A 20,725-nucleotide genomic window follows, 5' to 3' on the forward strand; every position below is an offset into this window, starting at 1 on the left:
AGGGTTGTATTGAGGAGCAAAATCCTACTCGGGTACTGTAAATTTTGGCTTTTGTATAACACAAAACCGCTCAATTCAGAAGATGCACTGTGACTTGAAATTTTGAGTTGTGCTGGGAATGTAAAAAGTCTGAAGATTAGTGCTAACTGTACTTGTCTTATCTGACATCTGGATAAACTTTGCAAGATAGAAATGGAAATATTTTGCATGCATCAGAAGAGGAGGCAACACAGAAATCTGAACAATGTTGCTAATGGTCTCAAACACTCAAGAGAACATCTGAGTTGAGATAAAGGCATTAAACACTGAATTTAATATACTTGTTTTTAATTAATATACTTGTTTTTAATTCCTCTCTTACTATATATTTTATATACAAAATCATTAAAAAAATGAAACAAGTCTATAATGTTTATATACATGGGCCAGTGCAATCCTATCCATTATCTATACCAGGGGTCCTCAAACAGGTGGTTTTATTGATTGCTATTTGCATCTTCATAATTTTCATCTTGCCTCATTTAATGTTGATCGTATTTTCTAAGATAAAATATTAGAATTGCATTGTGATTATTTAGTGATTGCTGGCTATCTTACCCAAGTCTTTGCAGCCCTCCAAGGTAATTTATCTGGCCTTCGCTCAGGGTCAACCTAAGTCTGAAACAACTTGAATGTACACAACAACAACAACAACAATCGTATCTCATCAGCAAACATGAAACCCGCACTTCCTATTGAAATACTATTAAGTTTATATTTGTCAAAATTGTTCTTCATTTCAATTATTGTATTGTTTTTAAGTGTTTTTTGCACTACAAATAAGATATATGTCATGTGCATAGGAATTCATTCAATTTTTTTCCAAATTATAATCTGGCCCTCCAACAGTGAGGATCTGTGACTTGGCCCTCTGTTTAAAAAGTTTGAGGATCCCTGGAGACATTCATACACAGTTCTGTTCTACCATCCGATTACATTATTTTTATATTCTTCCTTCTGGCCTGATAGTTATTCATTAGCATATATTTGAAAGAAAACTCCGAACCACCATTCTAGTACATGTTACATACTATGAACTGGTAGCAACTGAGCTTTCCAGTGTTTGAAGAAATACTTGGCTTGGGAATGACAGCACTACAAAAAATTATCTACTTAAAAGTCAAATTTCACCTGCATGTCTAGGAAAGTATTTCACAACCTCTATTTTAAAAAGAAAATGTGAATCATTTTCAACAAAATGGTTTGCACTTATTCGAGTCACCTAAGAAGTCACCAGAATCCTTACAGAGAAAATATTTACCACTCTCGGAACTTTTTCAAATGCATGCAATTCTACTTCTTCATTAACCATTCCACCATTGGAATGAATGTCTAGATGTACATATTCACAAGGACTTACCTATTCCTGTTGCTGCTTCTCTTTTTCCAAGCAATTTCATGTCAGGAAAAAAACATAAAACTATTCTAATATTCTGCTGCATTGTTTTCATCAGCTGCATTATGAATACTACCACTCCACACAAGCACTTCCTATTTATACATGAAGAGGTAATATTCGCTTTAAAAGCTGTGGTTACTTTTAAGTGCACAGATTTTCATTGGAAAACAGTATGCACACAACAGAGGGACCAAGTTTGAAAGCAGTGACTAACCCAGCGTGTTTCTTCATGCTGTCCTTGGCAAGCTGCCTCTTCAACCCTCCAAAGGAAGGAATGTAGCTAAATAGGAATTCATCCTGTGGTAAAGCAAAAGCACTCACCATCGGAGAAAGATGGACAGACACAAATGCCATTCCAATGACAACTATTTTTGTCCAAGCGGACAGAAGTTGTTATTCTTCTGGACTAAAATATTTTGCATTTATTAGAATTGTGAGTGAGGGAAAGGAAAAAGATCATTAAAGTTGTTACAATATAATTGAGAATCATAATAGTCATTGCATTTATTTGGTGGCAAAATCCACTGACTGAAAAACAGTATTGTATATTGTATTGAATATTATGTGTCTGCAGTATACCAAATTTACTGAACTATTTTAAAATAAATAAAAATATATTTTAAAAAGGAGAAACACCTTGCTTTCAAGTAGAGACATTTATTAAGAGTACAGCTGCAGTCCTATGTGCACTCACTTGACAGTAAGCTTTGACTACAGTTCTTTGGGAATAACATAATTGAGCACATCTAAATAAACATGCACAGGATAGGAATGTAAGACCATGGTGTAAAATCCTACGGACATTCCAGAACCAGAACAGATCCATTGAATGGATGGGATTTATATGTTGACATAACATCCAGCAATTGAATCAATTGGCTTATTCTGTTTGGAATTACAAACTGGATCTAAGCACATGAACCAAACTATACTTGTAAATGAGAACTACAGGAATTCCTGTTAAGATTTCAAGTAGTATATAACACACTAGCATATATACTCAGTGTCTGCATGGTGTCATGGGACTACTGACTGTCTGCCTGCCTGCCTGCCTATTTTCATTCATTCTTTCCCTTTCTTTCCTTCCCTCCCTTAATATCTTTTTTCCTTTCCTTTCTGTTCTTGCCTTCCCTCTTTTTTCTTTTGTCCTTCCCCCCTCCTTCCCTCTCCTTTTCTTTACCTCCCTCCCTCCCTCCTTCCCTCCCTTCCTCTCATATCTCACAATGCCTCCACCATAACACTCTGGAAAGGGCAGGCTCTCTTTGTGGCTCTTTCCTCCCTTCCTCCCTTCCTCTTATACACATGTCACCTCTCTTTCCCAGTGACATCACAGAGGACCACTTCACCTAGCAACATCCAATCCAGTGACATTACAAACGGCCATTTCAATTAGCAACAGCTTTTGTGGTACAAACAGTCAGACAAACATACTGGCATACGTACACATAGATACCCTAGTATTTTAAATTATGATTTAATTATGTAAAGTAGTTCTGATAAAACAAATAGCAGCTAGGGTTATTTTTTATTTATAGGGGTGAAGGAAGGGTGTTTTTTCATTTGCTTCAACATATCTTATGATTTCTGTTTTGTGGTCAAACCTATAAATCTGTGCTTTAAAATGCATACCAGAGATGGCTAGAGAGGCAGGCTTCTCTCATTTCTCCCTTTTTTGTGTTTCATGGTTCATTCATGTTCAGCAAGGGATCCTAAAAACAACTGCTATCTACCTTGCTGGTCCTAGGGGCCTCACGTTTGACCGACCCCCTTCCACCTCGTTGGCCTCTTCCGGCCTGGCCAGCCTACCATTGCTGAATGGCTCGACTTCGACAGGCTGACAGACCAACTGTGTTACCGGCTCTTGTGTGAACCAACTGTGCTGACCAACTGCGCTGACCAACCACCTGTGCAGACCGACCCCTGTGTTGACTGACTGTGCGGACCAGGTTGTGTGTGGACCAACTGTGCGGACCAACTGTGCTGACCAACTGCGAGGACCAACCACCTGTGTAGACCGACCCCTGTGTTGACCGACTGTGCGGATCAGGTTGTGTGTGGACCAACTGTGCTGACCAACTGTGCTGACCAACCACCTGTGCAGACCGACCCTTGTGTTGACCGACTGTGCAGACCAGGCCATGTGTGGACCAACTGTGCTGACCAACACTGCTGACCTGCCACCTGTGTAGACTATCTCCGGAAGGACTAACGAGAACCATTCACTGATTTACATCAGCCATCCATCGTTTACATCTGTGAACTACAATAACCTTACCAATGATATCTGTTTACCAATATCTTTACCAATAACATCTGAACCTAAGCTACAGCAGACTAGCTTAAGGGCTGAATTGTTTACGAATCGCCTAGCGTAGCACTTTATTGCTTCTCTTTGCCCTACTTGCTGCTAACTATCCAACTCAGCACTTTAATTTATACTAATCCCTCCATGCCGCACTTTAGATAGCACTTAGTGCTAGATTCTGGTTTTTCCCTTGCACTTTAAGACCTTGCACTTTAAGAACTGCTTCAGTTTGCACGTGATTGCGACGACTATTGCACTTCTGACATTGTAAACTCTATTGAAGTGTCTACCACCACTACCCATGTGGTTCCCTATTCCTCTATATTTATTGTCCTTGGTGTTAATTATCTGTGAAAGGGACAAGGGACGAAGTGGGCTGGAGGTCGTGGGAAATAATAAGGTGAGGGAGGGGGATAAAGGGAATGGAAGAACATGGCAAAGTAAGATCCTAACAAACCAAACAACCAATAATGAAACACAAATTAAGGTTATGGACTTGGAATGAGGCATGGAGGAGGCGAGGTGTTCAACTAGCCGAGGAGTCCCCATAGAAGTGGTGGTGGGGAAGGGGAGATGCGGGAAAAGGAGACCATTAATTCGGCCTAGGGGTCGTATAACTACACTAGTAATTCCAAACCGGTCTCCTGATATGGTAAATTGGTGTAACCAGGATGGCGGTCCCTCTGGATTGAAGATGGTGCTGTTGAACGCCAGGTCTGTCAATAGAAAAACAACTTTCATCCAGGATTTAATCCTGGATGAGCGGGCAGATCTGGCGTGCATCACGGAGACCTGGTTGGACGAAGCTGGAGGCGTGAATTTGACCCAGCTTTGCCCACCAGGTTTTTCTGTGCAGCATCAGCTGAGATCCGGAGGGCGGGGAGGCAGGGTTGCAGTGGTCTATAGAGACTCTATCCCTCTGACCAGGGGCCCCATCCCGCAGTCAACAAATTTTGAATGCGTCCATCTGAGGGTGGGTAACCGGGACAGAATAGGGATTCTGCTAGCGTAATGTCCACCTCGCTGCACTACAGTCTCCCTACCTGAGCTAGCGGGGGTGGTCTCGAGCCTGGCATTGGAGTCTCAACGGCTCCTTGTGCTGGGAGACTTCAATGTCCATGCCGAGGCGGCCCTCTTAGGAACGGCTCAGGACTTCATGTCTGCCATGGCAACCATGGGGCTGTCCCAACAAGTATCTGGCCCCACCCACTGTGCTGGACATACATTGGACTTGGTTTTCTGCCAGGGATGGGAGGAAGGTGGTGGTGTTGAGGAGTTGACCATCTCTCCGTTGCCATGGACCGACCACTACCTGGTCAGATTTAGGCTCACTGCGCCCCCCAACCTCTGCAGAGGTGGAGGACCCATTAAGTTGGTCCGCCCCAGGAGGCTTATGGATCCGGTTGGATTCCTGACGGCTCTTGGGGAGTTTCCCGCCACCTCGGTAGGTGACCCTGTTGATGCCCTGGTCGCTCTCTGGAATGGGGAGATGACTAGGGCAATTCACACGATCGCTCCGGAACGTCCCCTCTCAAGTAGCCGAGCTAAACCAGCCCCTTGGTTCACTGAGGAGCTGGCAGTGATGAAGTGAAGGAAGAGGGAACTAGAGAGTGTGTGGCGTTCGGATCCGGGCAAGCCAAATCGAACACGGTTTGTGTCATTTTTAAGGGCATATGCCGTGGCAATAAAAGCCGCAAAGAAAGCCTTCTTTGCGGCCACTATTGTGTCTGCAAAGAACCGTCCGGCTGAGTTGATCCGGATTGTCAGAGGCCTTTTAAACCCCGCCACTCTAGGCGGGAACCCTGACAATTTGGCTTCTCGCTGTGAAGCTTTTGCTCAGTTCTTTGCAGACAAAGTCGCTTTGATCCGTTCTGGTCTGGACACCATATTAAGGGCAGTCTCTGAGGATGTAACACGAGCACCTGCTTTTCCTATTTTGATGGATTCATTTCAATTGGTGAAACCCAAGGATGTGGACAAGATACTTGGAGGAATGAGGCCTACCACGTCCATCCTAGACCCCTGCCCATCCTGGCTTCTAAAGGAGGCCAGAGGGGGATTGGCTGAGTGGGTTGAGGTGGTGGTTAATGCCTCCCTTCAGGAAGGCAAGATTCCAGCGAGCTTAAAACAAGCTATAATAAAACCGCTGTTGAAAAAACCATCACTGGACCCCACTAATTTTGACAACTTCCGGCCAGTTTCCAATCTCCCCTTTTTGGACAAAGTCCTGGAACGCGTGGTGGCCTCACAACTCCAGGTATTCTTGGGAGACACGGATTATCTGGATTCAGGCATGTCTGGTTTCAGACCGGGACATGGAACTGAGACAGTCTTGGTCGCCTTAGTGGATGATCTGCGCCGGGAGCTCGACAGGAGGAGTGTGTCACTGTTGGTGCTGCTGGACCTCTCAGCGGCCTTAGATACCGTCGACCACGGTATCCTTCTGGAACGCCTTGCGGGGATGAGTCTCGGGGGCACTGTTTTACAGTGGCTCCAGTCATTCCTGGAGGGCCGATCCCAGAAGGTGTTATTGGGGAACACCTGTTCAACCCCACAACCTTTGTCTTGTGGGGTTCCACAGGGTTCAATACTGTCTCCCATGTTGTTTAACATCTACATGAAGCCGCTGGGAGAGATCATCCGGAGTTTCAGGGTACGGTGTCATCTGTACGCAGATGTCCAACTCTGTCACTCCTTTCCACCTGCTACTAAGGAGGCTGTCGAGGTCCTGAACCGGTGCCTGGCCGCGGTAACGGTCTGGATAAGGGCAAACAAATTGAAATTGAATCCAGACAAGACAGAAGTACTCCTGGTTAGTCGCAAGGCCAAAGAGGGCATAGGGTTACAGCCTGTGCTGGATGGGGGTCGCACTCCCCTTGAAGGCGCAGGTTCGCAGCTTGGGTGTGATCCTGGATTCATCGCTGAGCCTGGAGCCCCAGGTCTCGGCAGTGACCAGGGGAGCATTTGCACAGCTAAGGCTTGTGCGCCAGCTGCGCCCGTACCTTGGGAAGTCTGACTTGGCCACGGTAGTCCATGCTCTGGTTACATCCTGTTTAGACTACTGCAACGCTCTCTACGTGGGGTTGCCCTTGAAGATGGCCCAGAAGCTTCAATTGGTCCAACGTGCAGCAGCCATGATACTAACAGGACCGGAGCGCAGGGAGCATACAACCCACTTGTTGTACCAGCTCCACTGGCTGCCGATTTGCTACCGGGCTCAATTCAAGGTGCTGGCGTTGGCCTATAAAGCCCTAAACGGTTCCGGCCCAAGATACCTATCCGACCGCATCTCGACCTACGAGCCCACCAGGACTTTGAGATCTTCCAGGGAGGCCCTGCTCTCGATCCCGCCTGCTTCACAAGCACGGCTGGCGGGGATGAGAGATAGGGCCTTCTCGGTGGTGGCTCCTCGGCTGTGGAACACCCTTCCCGTGGACATTAGACTGGCTCCTTCCCTGATGATATTCCGCAGGAAATTAAAGACTTGGTTGTTCAAGAAGGCGTTCGAACAAGAAGTGCAATGATTGGTAATGACTATAGGAGTGGAACAACGGAAAATGATACTGGATTGTGGTTTGGACGATGAGACTACGCGGAATGGTTTTCATAGTAATGACGATGTTTTTTGTATAATGCTGGATTGTGAATTATTTTATACTGTGTCTTGAATTTTGTTCTTCCTATGTTGTATACTGCTGTGAGTCGCCCCCGGGCTGAGAACAGCGGTATATAAGCAAAGTAAATAAATAAATAATAAATAAATATAGGGGAAGATCTGGCCAGAAAGTAAGTGCTGTTTTAATTAATTTGTTTAACACAAACTGGGGGTTTGGTTCATCTCTGCCTAAATATTGGCAAAGTCCTGGCAACATGACATCACCCCATTCTTAACTATGAATTGTTTGTAAGTCAGATGTCTGTGTCTTGAGGACTGCCCAAGATACAAACATATCAGCAAGATATTAACAAAAAGAAAATCAAGCTCTTACTCAAATAGGCAAGGATGCATTCAATAGCTTTCTGACACTTTAATGAGAAGATGAAAAACCAGGCTTTCCAAAACAGCCTACTGTTTTAGCCATATTTTAGCTTTACACCCAAGAAGACCACAAGTAAAGTTAATGAGGTCTGGTTTTGCAATTATGATTTAAAGTACATCAATGAAAAGGAATAAGATTAAGGACAGCTAGAGTTCAGTAGGAAAGTATGTGTTTTGCCTGTAAGAGTTCACAGATTCAATCTTTGGCATCTCACAATTATTGAAAAGGGGGGTATACTGCCTGAACTACTACAAAGCTTCTAGAAATCAATGTAAACAAAGACTGACTTGGATGCTATAACAGTAAAGACTCATATATCATAGTTGTGTGAACTATTCCTCAGCTTCATATACGTTTTTCCCAAGACAAAGCAATCTTGTTATTTTGCCAAGGAGTCCTAAAATAACTTTCTGATTCACATTCAGTTTCACCACCAAACCCTCAATCCTTCAGCCCTATTAGTTTATCATACCATCAATATTAAACTATCTCTCATTTATTATGCACATACTTATAGGCTTCACTTCAACATTGTAATTCTTCATTGGCAATATCATGTTTTGAAAGCATTATGTGCGTCATTGTGTACTTATGAAATATACTGTTAGTGCCAGATTTTAGTTCTCTTGTGATTGTTATACAGTGTGTGGTTGCTTGGTATATAGTTGCAGAAAAGTCACATAGCTCAAACTATGACATCCAGACAGTGTGGGCCATGTTATGTGTTCAGACATGTTCACAGCTTTCAAAAGGACTTTACTGAAATACACGCACAAAGTATTCCAAAATATTTTCTGACAGCAAGAGCAACAACACAAGATATTGTTATGTTGTCAGGCAGACAGGTTTGCTTTAGAGATCTGAATAAAAAGAATGGCACACATAAGCAATCAACATTGTGGTTCTTATGTAACTGGAATATTTCCTGAAGAAAAAGAGCAATACAATAAAATTATGCTCCCCTCAATATACACATTGAGATATTTTATAGGAATACATTGTGGAATGAGTCCCCTTGGATGATGGGTTGGGATCACATAACACTTTTTTTAAGGCAGTGTGCAGAATCCTTACTGATCCTGCAAAGACCCTGGCATCCTGCCCACCTCCCACCCCCACCCCAATTGTGATTTTTTTAAAAAAAATGGGGGTCCAAAAACCCTTAGAAATGTTAGAAATCTTTTTTTGGGCCTGATCCTGTCCAATGTAGTTTCAATCGGCTCCCCATTCCCAAAACAGTCAAGCCTTCCTCGCCCAAAGGATCCAAAAATCAACTGGATCTGATGTGTCACCAATTCTGGTCACCCAGAATAGTCTAGTACAGGTTCCAGTACATATCTGTCCCTCACCTATACAAAGCAACCGGGGGAGGGGGGGGGCTGTTCAGAATTTGTTGCTATGCAAACCTGTGAATCCCTCATGAGAAATTAGAAAAAATTGGGAAGGGAAAAACGGGGAAGGCTGGGGTCTATTCCAAACGTAACCTGACCCAAGAAAAAGATGACAGAGGTTTATAAAAAATAGGCCATTGCTGTTGCCCAATTTTAGGTTTTTCTTACTGTTGGTCAAACCTGCAACCTTGCTCAAGTGGGGATAAATCTCCTTAAATTCAATGTCATTTGCTTCTTAATATACAGATACTAATGAAATTGATGTCTTCTTGAACAAAGTTCTTGAACAGAAAATTTTATACTAGAGGCAGAAATAATTTGGAAAAGAACAGCAATAATTTCCTAAACCATCAAAAATGAGAGTAATTCAATATTTTTCAGAAAATATTTTGTTTAAAACTAACAGTATGTGCTTGTTAAATGAAGCTTATGGTGGTAAGCCTTGAATAAGTAAAGAAAAACATTCAGAATTATCTAGATTCCACTTGAAGGTTGCCTCCAAAATGCATCCAAGGCCCCTTCCACACAGCTGTACAAAATCCATATTGAACTGGATTATATGGCTGTGTAGACTCAGATAATCCAGTTCAAAGCAGTTTTATGATTTGAACTGGGTTTTGTGGAACAAAAAACACTCTTTCTACAGCTTTTTTTTTTCAAAATCCTTCCAATCCTGATTCTGTTTTTAGAAAACATTCAGACACACAGCAGATATGGAGGAAATGGGACTGGGCAGGTTTAAAGGGGTTTGTCTGGCACTTGAGTACCTGAGATGTATCTGTATTAAGAATAAACTGTTAGAATCACATTATTTTGATATCTTGAAGCCATCTGTTAACTTTACAAATGTTGCCATGTGGTATGAATGTCAGAAATCATTAAATACACACACACAAAACCCACCCCTTGGGCAAGATATTGGTATATGCTATGGGTTAGTGGTTTTTTAAAGTATCATTCCACCTGCAGATTGGAGAGCCAGGGTGGTATGGTGGTTTGAGCACTCAGCTATGACTCTAGAGATCAAGGTTCAAATTCCTGCTCAAAGATGGTAACCTTGGATAAATCACATTATTTCAGTCTCAGAGAGAGGCAAAGGTAACTCCCGCTGCCCCTTGAACAAATCTCAAAATCTCACAATGAAAACGCTGTGATAGGATTACCTTAGGTTCACCAAAAGTCAAAAAATATTTGAAGGTATACAACAACAACAACAACAACAACAACAACAACAACAACAACGACAACTGATTGTCCATTAACTATATTTGATATCCTGCTACTACAGTAGTAGTCAACTTTTGATCCTCCGGGTGATTTGTACTTCAGCTCCCAGAATTCCTGGGCAATGGACATGCTAGCCAGGGCTTCTGGAAGTTGGAGTCCAAACATCTGGAAAGCCAAAGATTGGACAAACTGTGCTGTTACTTTTGCTTCCCTCCTGGTCCTTCCTGCTGTCAAAAATTCAAGGGAGAACTCATTGGTTACAGCATCTGTAGTGCTACCTCACCTGGGCAAAGGAATGCCTCTGTGAGTGGACAGTCCATCCAACAGCTGCCATCTTCCTTGGGCACGCAGCTCCATGCAGCCATCGCCTTCTTCCCTAATTCCTAATTCACAAGAGCCGAATGGATGGTCGGTGTGCAGCAAAAGCAGGCAAGTCTCTTGTATTGAGGTGCAGACTGGCGTGCAATTTATTAACCATTTGCGTGAGTAGGCGCTCAAAGTATATGCAACTTATAAATTGTGACTTGTAGCTGTTCTGCCACATCAACCTTTGTCACTGGTCCTGTCTAAGTACAGCACACATGCCCTCCCCCCCCCCCCCCCATGCTGCTCCAGACAGGCCATAGACATGTGAAGTATTCAACTTCAGTTTTCAGTTCTATAGTGTTGGAAATCATCTTAAGCATAATGATATTAGCTGTTCAGTTGATCTCCCTGGTATGTTTCATATCAATAACTAGCAAGCTAAAAGCAGGCAAGGGGCAACGCAGAAGAACCAGCGTATGAGTCACAGCCCATGTGGCATTATATTCTGCTACACTGGGGCTGTAAGTCTCCACACTTCAAACAATTGAAATTCCACAACATTCATAAAACAGAACTAAGCTACTGGGAGAAAAGGGAAAATACAAAAAGGTATCAGACCTCTATAGTAGATAGTAAAATTAACATTTCAACAGTTCTTGCCTTTGATCTCAGTCTCCACGGTGCTTTTTTTTCTGGAAAAGCAACGATTTGGGTTTAGAAAGATGCAGAATTACATAAAACATCTGGAAAATGGGAAAAGGAATATTATCCCTAGTGGACTCTCCCTATGAAAAATTTAATAGGTCTGTTTTGGTAGTTTTAATCTCCAGAGCACCCCAAGCTATGTTATGGAAACATCATCATGGTAATTTATATTAGAAAGAACACCTGGTGATAAAAGCAAATATATCCTTTTCAAAACGGACAGATTTTTTTGGTCTTTAATCGTCAAACTCTTCATCTTCTTAAATACAAATTTAAACAGCTTGACGAAAAATTAGCTTTGTATCTTTGAAAATGATCACACTGTAATCATTGTGAAGTTACACTGTTTTACTAGAAAGCAACCATTCTTCCTTAGTCACTTCAGAGACCAAGCAATTTTGTCTTAACTTTGACATTTCACTTCACAGATTATATGGAAAACTGTTTTGTGGCTTAAAACACAAATGTCATGAATTCAGTTAAAAGATAAATATTGTCAGTTTATGCACAAATTTCAAAAGTGGAACGTCATTGTTTGCAACAGATTTTAGCTATGAATTACTTATTTTTACATTGCTTTACAATTCCAATGTCTTCTATTGTATAAAAATCACAATTACTCTATCAAGTTTAAATAATCAACATTTGCCCCTAAATAGTTCATATATTTACTGAACAACATCTTATCAAATATTGTTGCAGTATGTAGATACAGTTAACAAACCTAAAAGATAAAATGATACTTTTGCTATCAACATCCACATGCACTTAAATTTGTTTCCAAAATGCTGCAAAAGTACACAGTTGCAGAATTTTATACTCAAGGAAAGATACTCTACGTAAGCTGTTTATTGACAATATTAGCAATATTAGCAATAAAACAATCTATGCGGCTGTCATTTTTTTTGTTTATTAATTGATGTCCCATTAATATGAGCATAATTAACATACCAGTGTCCCAATCAGTTGTCCTAATAAAACTACCTATTAGGACCAGTCTATAATTGTGTTTTCATTCCCCTGCTTTCAAGGTAGGAAAACTACATTTGTAAATTAATCCATTATGAGATCCAATATACTTCGCCTAGATAAAAAAATATGCCATAATACACCTTTATGTATGCTAATTAAAAAAAATACAAGGCCTTAAAAATATTATAGCCTTTAGTCTATAAAGATTTTCAGCAATATTTTTATTAATTTGACACAGATACGCCTCCATTTCTAATATCCTAACCCTGCAACATTTTAAATGCAATTAAAAGTGGTTATGAAAGACTGTGAACTTGCTTGTGAAGTAGGAAATCACTCTTGTGATTAACATGCAAACGAGCTCACGCTGGCAGAATAGATTGGGGTTTTAAAACCCCAATTACTTTTGTATGATTATCTATTTACCAGTACACAGACTATTTTCATCTCATACAAAGTCATCATGCTTACATTTTCAGCACAGCAATTAATATTTACAATAATTATGACATCAAGCACTACTGAGAGCACACCAAGCAAATTATTTACTTTTTTGTCTCCTTTAGTAAACATATATTTCATTATAATACGGCTACAATCAAATAATGCATTGCAGCATATTAAAACCATACTGCTAGCTTTTATGCACTATCCAGTCTTAATACAATCTCCCCCTACATTCAGATTTAGCTATGGGATCATACTATTTTTAGAAGCTGAGTAAATTAAGTGCTGTTCAAGTTACAGATGCCAAACTTTCAAGCCTGTAACTGCTTTGTATAAAAAGTCTAAGGTTTGTTTAAACTTTCACAGTAAAAATAACAATAAAATTACTTCCTCTTTGTCCCCCCCCCCCCCCCACACCCCATCTTTTAGTAATAACAGGCAATTCTAAACTTTCACGAACATGCTTTTATTCAGACTTGCTACAGACTGCATACACACACACTTTTTCCCCAGACTTCTAAAGAAAATTATAATGCATTAATGACAGGAACCATCGTAATGGAAAAAGGTCACCCTCTCTTGAACACCTTCTGTTTTAAACCATTATATATAAAGACATTTGAGAAAGCAAAGAATTAAAAGGCAGCCTTTGTGCAACCCATTACTGAAATATTATAGAATAATCTATATCAAATGTGGCGGAATAGGAGATTCTTTTGGATCTAAATTAACTGTAGCTAGAAACGCTTTTATGCTTATTATGTATCTGCATGTTGATTCCATTATTAAAAGAACACCTGACAGCATCGGACTTATTTAATTGAATTAATTAAACTGGATGAATAATCACTGAATTCCTATTGTGTGAAATTTGTCCTGAAAAGTAACACTGGCTCTTGGAAATTGCAAGTAATTTGCATGGTAAAATAGAGTTTAAAAGAGAGAGAGAGAGCGAGAGAGAGAGAGAGAGAGAGAGAGAGAGAGAGAGAGAGAGGTCTACTGTTTCTGTAATCTGAAATTCCTCCCCTCATACATGAACAAATGGACACATAAATGAAGAGACAGCTGTGAATAATGATTTTTTTCTTTTATATTCTAATGCTGTCATCGACACCCAGCCTGTGCCACAAGGCCTTTAAACAACCCCACAATAATCTTCTAAATATTAGTAATCTTCTATCTTTTATTATACAAATTATTATGCCATCAACTGTCAGATATATAAGATTGAGAGCCTTTTGTCCAACGTTACCCAGTAGAATGGATGGAGGAAGATTATTTTACTCTCTCCAAACATGATTTCTAATTGTCCTAAACATGGTGAGTAAGCCATACAAGTCAAAACGGCTTCCTGTAGAGCATATTTTAACTGGTGATCCTCAACTGTGAGTTGGTTGGGGTACAAGGAAAGCATTGGATTTCAGAGAGAAATCGGACTGTCATCCACACTTCAGGCTTTCCTAAGGATGAACTTTAAAAGACGTTTGTCAACAAACGTGGGCACTGATGACTTCAGTGATATCTCGCGGCCTTTTCAAACAAGAAAAAAACAGCACAAGACACAATTCAGAACAGGTTTCTGTCAGAGGATATTTCAAAAGTATAAACACCAAACCTGGCACACATCCAGCCTCCAGCTGTTAGCTGCTGTAACACCACTGGGGTTCTCTCTGGACTAGAACTTGAAGCACATTTTCTCCCTGTTTTGTTTCTAGTCCCAACTAAAGTGAATTTAATTTATACTTTAAATGAAATGAATGACAAGGCAATAAAATATTTCCACTTATCCACTAGAAACCTTCTGGTCCTTAAACACAGGAGCTCCTAATTCATAGATATTATCACTCTGCCTAAAAAATCATCTATATTACAATGGGATATTCATGTCTGAATTAAAAGCACTAAATCTGTTTTCATATACTTGTGTTCTAAATCAAAGCTTTTTAAACATCAAGATATTTTCAATGATGATACATAAAAATTGTTCACTTTGTGCCTGCTACATCAAAAGATTTTTACGTTCCAAAAACATAATTTGTGTTTCACCCCCATAAGCATATGGAGTAATAATGCAGTTTACAAAAAGGCAAAGGGTCACAATTACTTAGACGTATAAATGCTAATGACTATGCTTCACACACACACAAAACCCACATCATTTAAGAAAAATAATGTTCGTATCTCCTTCAACACAATTAAAAAAAATTTTGAAAAACAGTTTAACTCTAAGCAAAATAAGATATTAAAAATACACAGTCTTACAAAATGCTTCCTGAAAGTCTATGGATGTATTTTAATCCCCATATTAATAACTATACCAATGAGATTTTTCTTTTACATAAATTATACAAAGTACATTGGCATTACACACTATTTTTAATACTGGTTTACTATAGCTCTATTTCATAATATTGAAGGTGGAAATGGAAACAGTGCCATCATGTGATACTTTTCAGGGTACTTCACTTTTATTTTCAAGGATTGAATCTATAGCTATATATAAATAAAAGATTCCAAGAAAAGAACAAAATGGCACTATAATTTATTATGCAGCACCATCTTTTTAACAATTGATTCAAAAGGAGATAACAGTTTATACTTGTAAATAAATGTATAGATTCTAATTACTAATATATGTTTAATTATCTGAAACATTTATATATGTCCTTTAAGTTCATATTTCAGAGCCTACACAAGCACTGCCTTTACCATATATACATAAACACACAAAAGGTCAACTCAAATGTTAAATTTGCAGTTTATAATTATCATTGGGCACTAGTGACAAAAAGAAAAGAAAGCCCTTAGCTACATGAACATCAAGAAGCCCAGAATACAATACAAGACATGTTTTCGACACAGTATTTTCTCAGTTACAGTAGCCTTATGTATTTTATAAAAATGCATTTTCCTCTCTTCCACATCAGAGGAAAATGCTTTCTCCAGACATCATGTTTTCAAGTCATCATAACTGTGTCCAGTGATTTTAAAAGTCTTCTGACAGCTCTTGTTTTATTTTTGGTTTTATTCATACATCCCAATATCACCTTGCTTAAAACTGACACAAGATTATCTGTTTAGAGTAAGGGCCCTTCCACACAGCCATATAACCCAGAATATGAAAGGCAGAAAATCCACAATATCTGCTTTGAATTGGGTTAACTGAGTCCACACTGCCATATATTCCAGTTCAAAACAGATAATAAAGTGTGGAAGGAGCCGAAGTGACATATATGCTTTTACTCACATAAAGTTACTTAATTCATGAAGTGAATTAAAAAATAATTTTTACGTTCAACACAATAGTGATATATTATGGCAATCAACTAAAATTAGACAATTCCATAGTCTTTCAATAAGGAATTGTATTTGTTTTGCTCTTTTGATAAATCAGTAGTCTCTGTGATGCATCAAAATAATGAGAAATCAGACAAAGAGAGTTTCATGTGATCAATGAAAATGAATAATAGAATCACAATCTTCAGCATCTTGAAAACAGTGTGGAAAAGATTTAATACAAAATAACAACTATTTTATATCTGAGGGCAGTTAAATAACTTTACAGCAAACTTTTAAAAAGATGTTAACTTTTCCTAAAATGTGGTATGTTTTGAGAGGAGGAAAGAGTGGCCAGAAATAATAAGACATAAATGTCTTCAGTGCAAGAATGCATTTTCTAAAGGGTTGTTGTGTGTTTTCTGGGCTGTATGGCCATGTTCCAGAAGCATTCTCGTCTGATGTTTTGCCTGCATTTATGGCAGGCATCCTCAGAGATCTGAGACTGCACAACCTCTGAGGATGCCTGCCATAGATGCAGGCAAAACATCAGACGAGAATGCTTCTGGAATGTGGCCATACAGCCCAGAAACCACACAACAACCCAGTGATTCCAGCCATGAAAGCCTTCGACAATGCATTTTCTAAAGATCTTCTTTTAAAAATAAAACCAGGAAAGAGGCAACTACTAGGCGTCAGCCCTTGTTGAAGGGTGAAAAAACTCTTGACTACAGATTTGGCAACACTTTAAATTTGATGAAATGTTCCTGGATCAAGGAGAAAGAAGACAGATTTAACCTACACACCACAAATTGAAAAGTCTATGCAAGCATATAGACAAAGTGTTGTTTATTAGTACTGATACACTCATTTGCCAGGTTCAATTTCCATTTGTTATTCAACATTAAATAGACTACTGAAGGGGGTAAGGAGTGGAACAAGACTACGTACATAATGAAGTAATACTTTCTAACCAAGTAGTTGTGTAGGAAGAGAGATGTGTATAAAGCTCAGTGTACTACTTCACTGATCCAAATATCAATTTTGTTTTCACAGATGCCTTAAAAATTCAGATTAAGGGACAAAAACAACTACTGAACTCTATCCTGTGTAAACTATCAACTTACTCACTTTGCTTGAATGAATTGGAAGTTCTAAGTAGACATGCTTGAGATTATATTGTAAGCCAAGCAGAGCCAATATTATTATATATTTCAATATTTAACACAGTAGCAGATTCATAGCACTAGGCAAGGGAAATGTTTTTCAGGCATTTAGAAATATAGAGCCTCATTACTGTGTCACATCATTTTCCTTTTTATCTGTTAATTTCCTATTTACTTAAAATGCATACAATAATATAAAACATCTGGCTATAAACATATTAAGAATTATATGTATTTTTACATGCTGAATTTTGAGAAATAGGCGGTTGCTTCCAGTTAGGTTAATTTCTCATTATTTTTGTTTCTCCTATCATCTACATAGAAGTACTTGGAACTGGAGCACTAATATATGGTAAGACAAAGATGTGTTTTAAGGAGAGAAGGATGGTATCCAGCAGAGGCAGCCCTAGGTAATTTCAACGGTAAGCAAACACTATTTTGGCACACCCCGCCCCCAACCAATCACTGATATATATTTTCTGTTCGTCGTGGGAGTTCTGTGTGCCATATTTGGTTCAATTCCATCATTGGTAGAGTTCAGAATGCTCTTTGATTGTTGGTGAACTATACATCCCAGTAACTACAACTCGCATATGTCATGGTCTATTTTCTCCCAAGAATGCCTCAAGAGCACCCCTGGGCAAAATCAACTATACTGCAAATGCTTACCCCTGGTATCCAGATAAAGTAGAATCCATGATTAAGTCAGGAGGCTACAGATCTGCCATAGAAGTTGAGAACAAGGAGGCCAGCAAGGCTGGGGCAAAAAAGGCATTAAGAAAACAAGGTCCATACCTTGACCAGAGTCCAAGGAATGGCTAATTTGTGACAGGCAGTCCATCTGAGGCCTGGCCGGCAAAAAATCCCATCCTACCTCCTGGTGGTGTCAACTGGATAACCAACCAACAGGGCAACAGTCTGTAATAATAGGAGGTGAAACACATCAGCTGCAGTACAAAAAGTTGCATCAACCTGTCAAAACCACAAGGTTTTTTTTTAGGATGGCCCAAAACAAAACCATGTGGAAACAACAGGTAAAGTCGATCCTATGAATTTATGGGACGAATGGTAGGAAAAAGAAGAAGATGAAGACAAAGGTGATGAAGAAGAAGAATCCATCTGCGGCGCCCTCTAAACTGCCATATAATGCAGTTTGAAACTGTATTAAATGGTCACTGTCAACTTATACAATGCTGTTCTTATATGAGTCAACACTAACTATATAATGCAATTTCAAACGGTATTATATGGCCTCAGTGGGGCCGCAGTGGAATCCTTCTCTGGTCTTATATCTGAATAAATTTAAGTTCTCAGACAAGGCCAGGCTTTAGCATTTAAGTGGTATATCAGAAATTAAAGTTCAGATCTCAGCTTAAATAAAGAGCTCAAATTTTAAGTTCCAAAAACTCGAGTGAATCTCTGTGTAAGGTTCAGAGTATTATAACCCCAATCATTCCTAGAAGAGAGTAATCTACATATCCTTGACCCAATTCCATGCTTCTTGTCTGATCTGATAATGATATTAATTCCAAGAAAAGAATAATCTTCCTTTCCATGGGATTCAATAAAATCAGGAAATGATTTGGAGGTTCTGTATATGCTCCCTCAATTTTTTGAACGAAGGTATTCTAATTTTATTGGCTGCAGCAGCATTTGGAGATGATTTTTTAAAAGCCCCATACTAAAGTGGTGTTTCATAGGAGCCAACTGAGGGGGTCAAGGAGGGCCTCAATTACGTGGCATGAAATGAAGAGTAAGTAAGAACCCTTATGAGTTAAGTACCAGTGTGAGCTCAGCATCAGAGTGAAGGTGAAGTTCCTACCTGACCTTCTTTTACTTTCTACTTCTACAAACTTAGGTTTTATGTCAATTCTGCACCTACAGCAATACACACAAATGTATATATGACAAAGTTAACTGATATGTGGTAGCTATAAAGTTTATTGTACAGAGCACCACATGAATGACAATCTGACTCCTGGAAAATGGTAAATGAGTAAGAAGGAAAAATGCAAAAATGTTTCCTCAGAAGTATCCTAACCCTTAGTAGAAAATATATATATATTCTTGAGCCCAGAATGTGCCTTTGGTGGATGGGATCACCGTGATGATAAAACCATTGTAAACATAGTTGGATTTGTAATGAATATGTGACAAAGTGGTCGCTTGGTATCCATTGCGTTTGGTTCTAGGTACCCTTAGGTACCAAAATCGCTAGATGTTCAAGCCCCATTATATACAATGGCATAGTAAAATGGTGACCCTTATATACAGTGGCAAAATTAAGGTTTGCTTTTTAAATTTTGTCAGGCCATGGATGATGGATTCCATGGATAACAATTCATAGATACAGAGGGCCAAATTGTCTGTTGTGGTGCAAAGGCTGCAAACCTCACATGTCATTTACATAGCCCAACAGAAAAGTCTTAAGAAAATAAGTCAATTGGTAATAATTCATAAGAAAATAAAGTTTTAAGAACAAACCCAAATTTGTATTGTTCACAAGAAGGCTGAAACATTTCAGAAAAAGTCAGCTCTGAACCAGGACTGGACCAGATTACTGGCACATTTCATCAGAAAGGTGGCAAACCAGCTTTTAAACTGAAGGGCGGGGGGAGGGCAGAGTAGCTGGAAACCATCTGGTTCAGGCTGAATCATCCCCATGGGATAAAAGTCAACACATTTTTCCAATTGCCCCAATGAGGACAGACTGAAATGTGACATAAGCATGCAGTAAAATGTGACAGCCCATCAAAAAGATGTAAGAATCTAATGGAAAACGTGCATATCAAACACGTCTTTGAGGGTCACCATATATCAATGTTTCTCTTCTTATGCCAAAAGCTTCTGAACAAAATGGGGGTATTGGGGTATTTGATCTTAAGGGAAAATATAGATAACAACAGAACTCTTGTTAGAATAGAGAGATCCAGCATGACACAGTAATCTCTAGCTAGAGTCTCTATAAGAAGAGCAAGGCATAGTGGAAGTGGTGTTGCTCTGTATTTTAGGGAGAACATTCTACCATGTAAGGTAGAGACATCTAAAATGACATTTGTACATAATTTGTAAGAGTAAGAACCCTAGAGATCAAAATAATTTAATACTAAGGACATGTTCTCAAATAATTTAATACTATGGACGTTATTTTCCTTCTGATCAAGACACTCAGAGAAATCTTGACATAAAGTATGAAATCAAGGAGACATCTATAAGCAGCAATGTTGTAGTATCTACCATTTCACTGTCAGTATACATGAAGGTTCTTGCCAAAACAAAGAGATGTTAAAACAGGCATGGCACTAAAAGACATGGCACTGGTGTAAGATGTGAATCAGGTTGAGGTGACTGCAAAGAGTCCCCACAATTATCTCAAATAGTTTTTGAGTGTTAAAGGGACAGCACATTCCAACATAGTCCTACATGGATTTTAATTCTCTAAAACGATGAAG

General features: G+C 39.4%; 1 protein-coding gene across 10 annotated transcripts in view; it reads right to left on the reverse strand.

The window, feature by feature from the left end:
• FOXP2 (forkhead box P2) overlaps positions 1-20,725 on the reverse strand; it is a 402,068-nt gene that overhangs the window by 254,986 nt on the left and 126,357 nt on the right. For 2 of the 10 annotated variants that reach the window (XM_067469058.1, XM_067469060.1), the window contains exon 1: positions 1,400-1,716. The exons of 6 other annotated variants lie outside the window; for them this stretch is intronic. The gene's annotated coding sequence lies outside the window, so the exon portion shown is untranslated. Of the gene's footprint in view, positions 1-1,399; positions 1,717-18,068; positions 18,165-20,725 lie in introns of those variants that run through there. 2 more of the 10 variants (XM_067469065.1, XM_067469062.1) reach the window with 2 other exon arrangements.

Source organism: Anolis sagrei, chromosome 5 (assembly GCF_037176765.1).
Source record: "Anolis sagrei isolate rAnoSag1 chromosome 5, rAnoSag1.mat, whole genome shotgun sequence".
NCBI classification, from domain to species: domain Eukaryota; kingdom Metazoa; phylum Chordata; class Lepidosauria; order Squamata; family Dactyloidae; genus Anolis; species Anolis sagrei.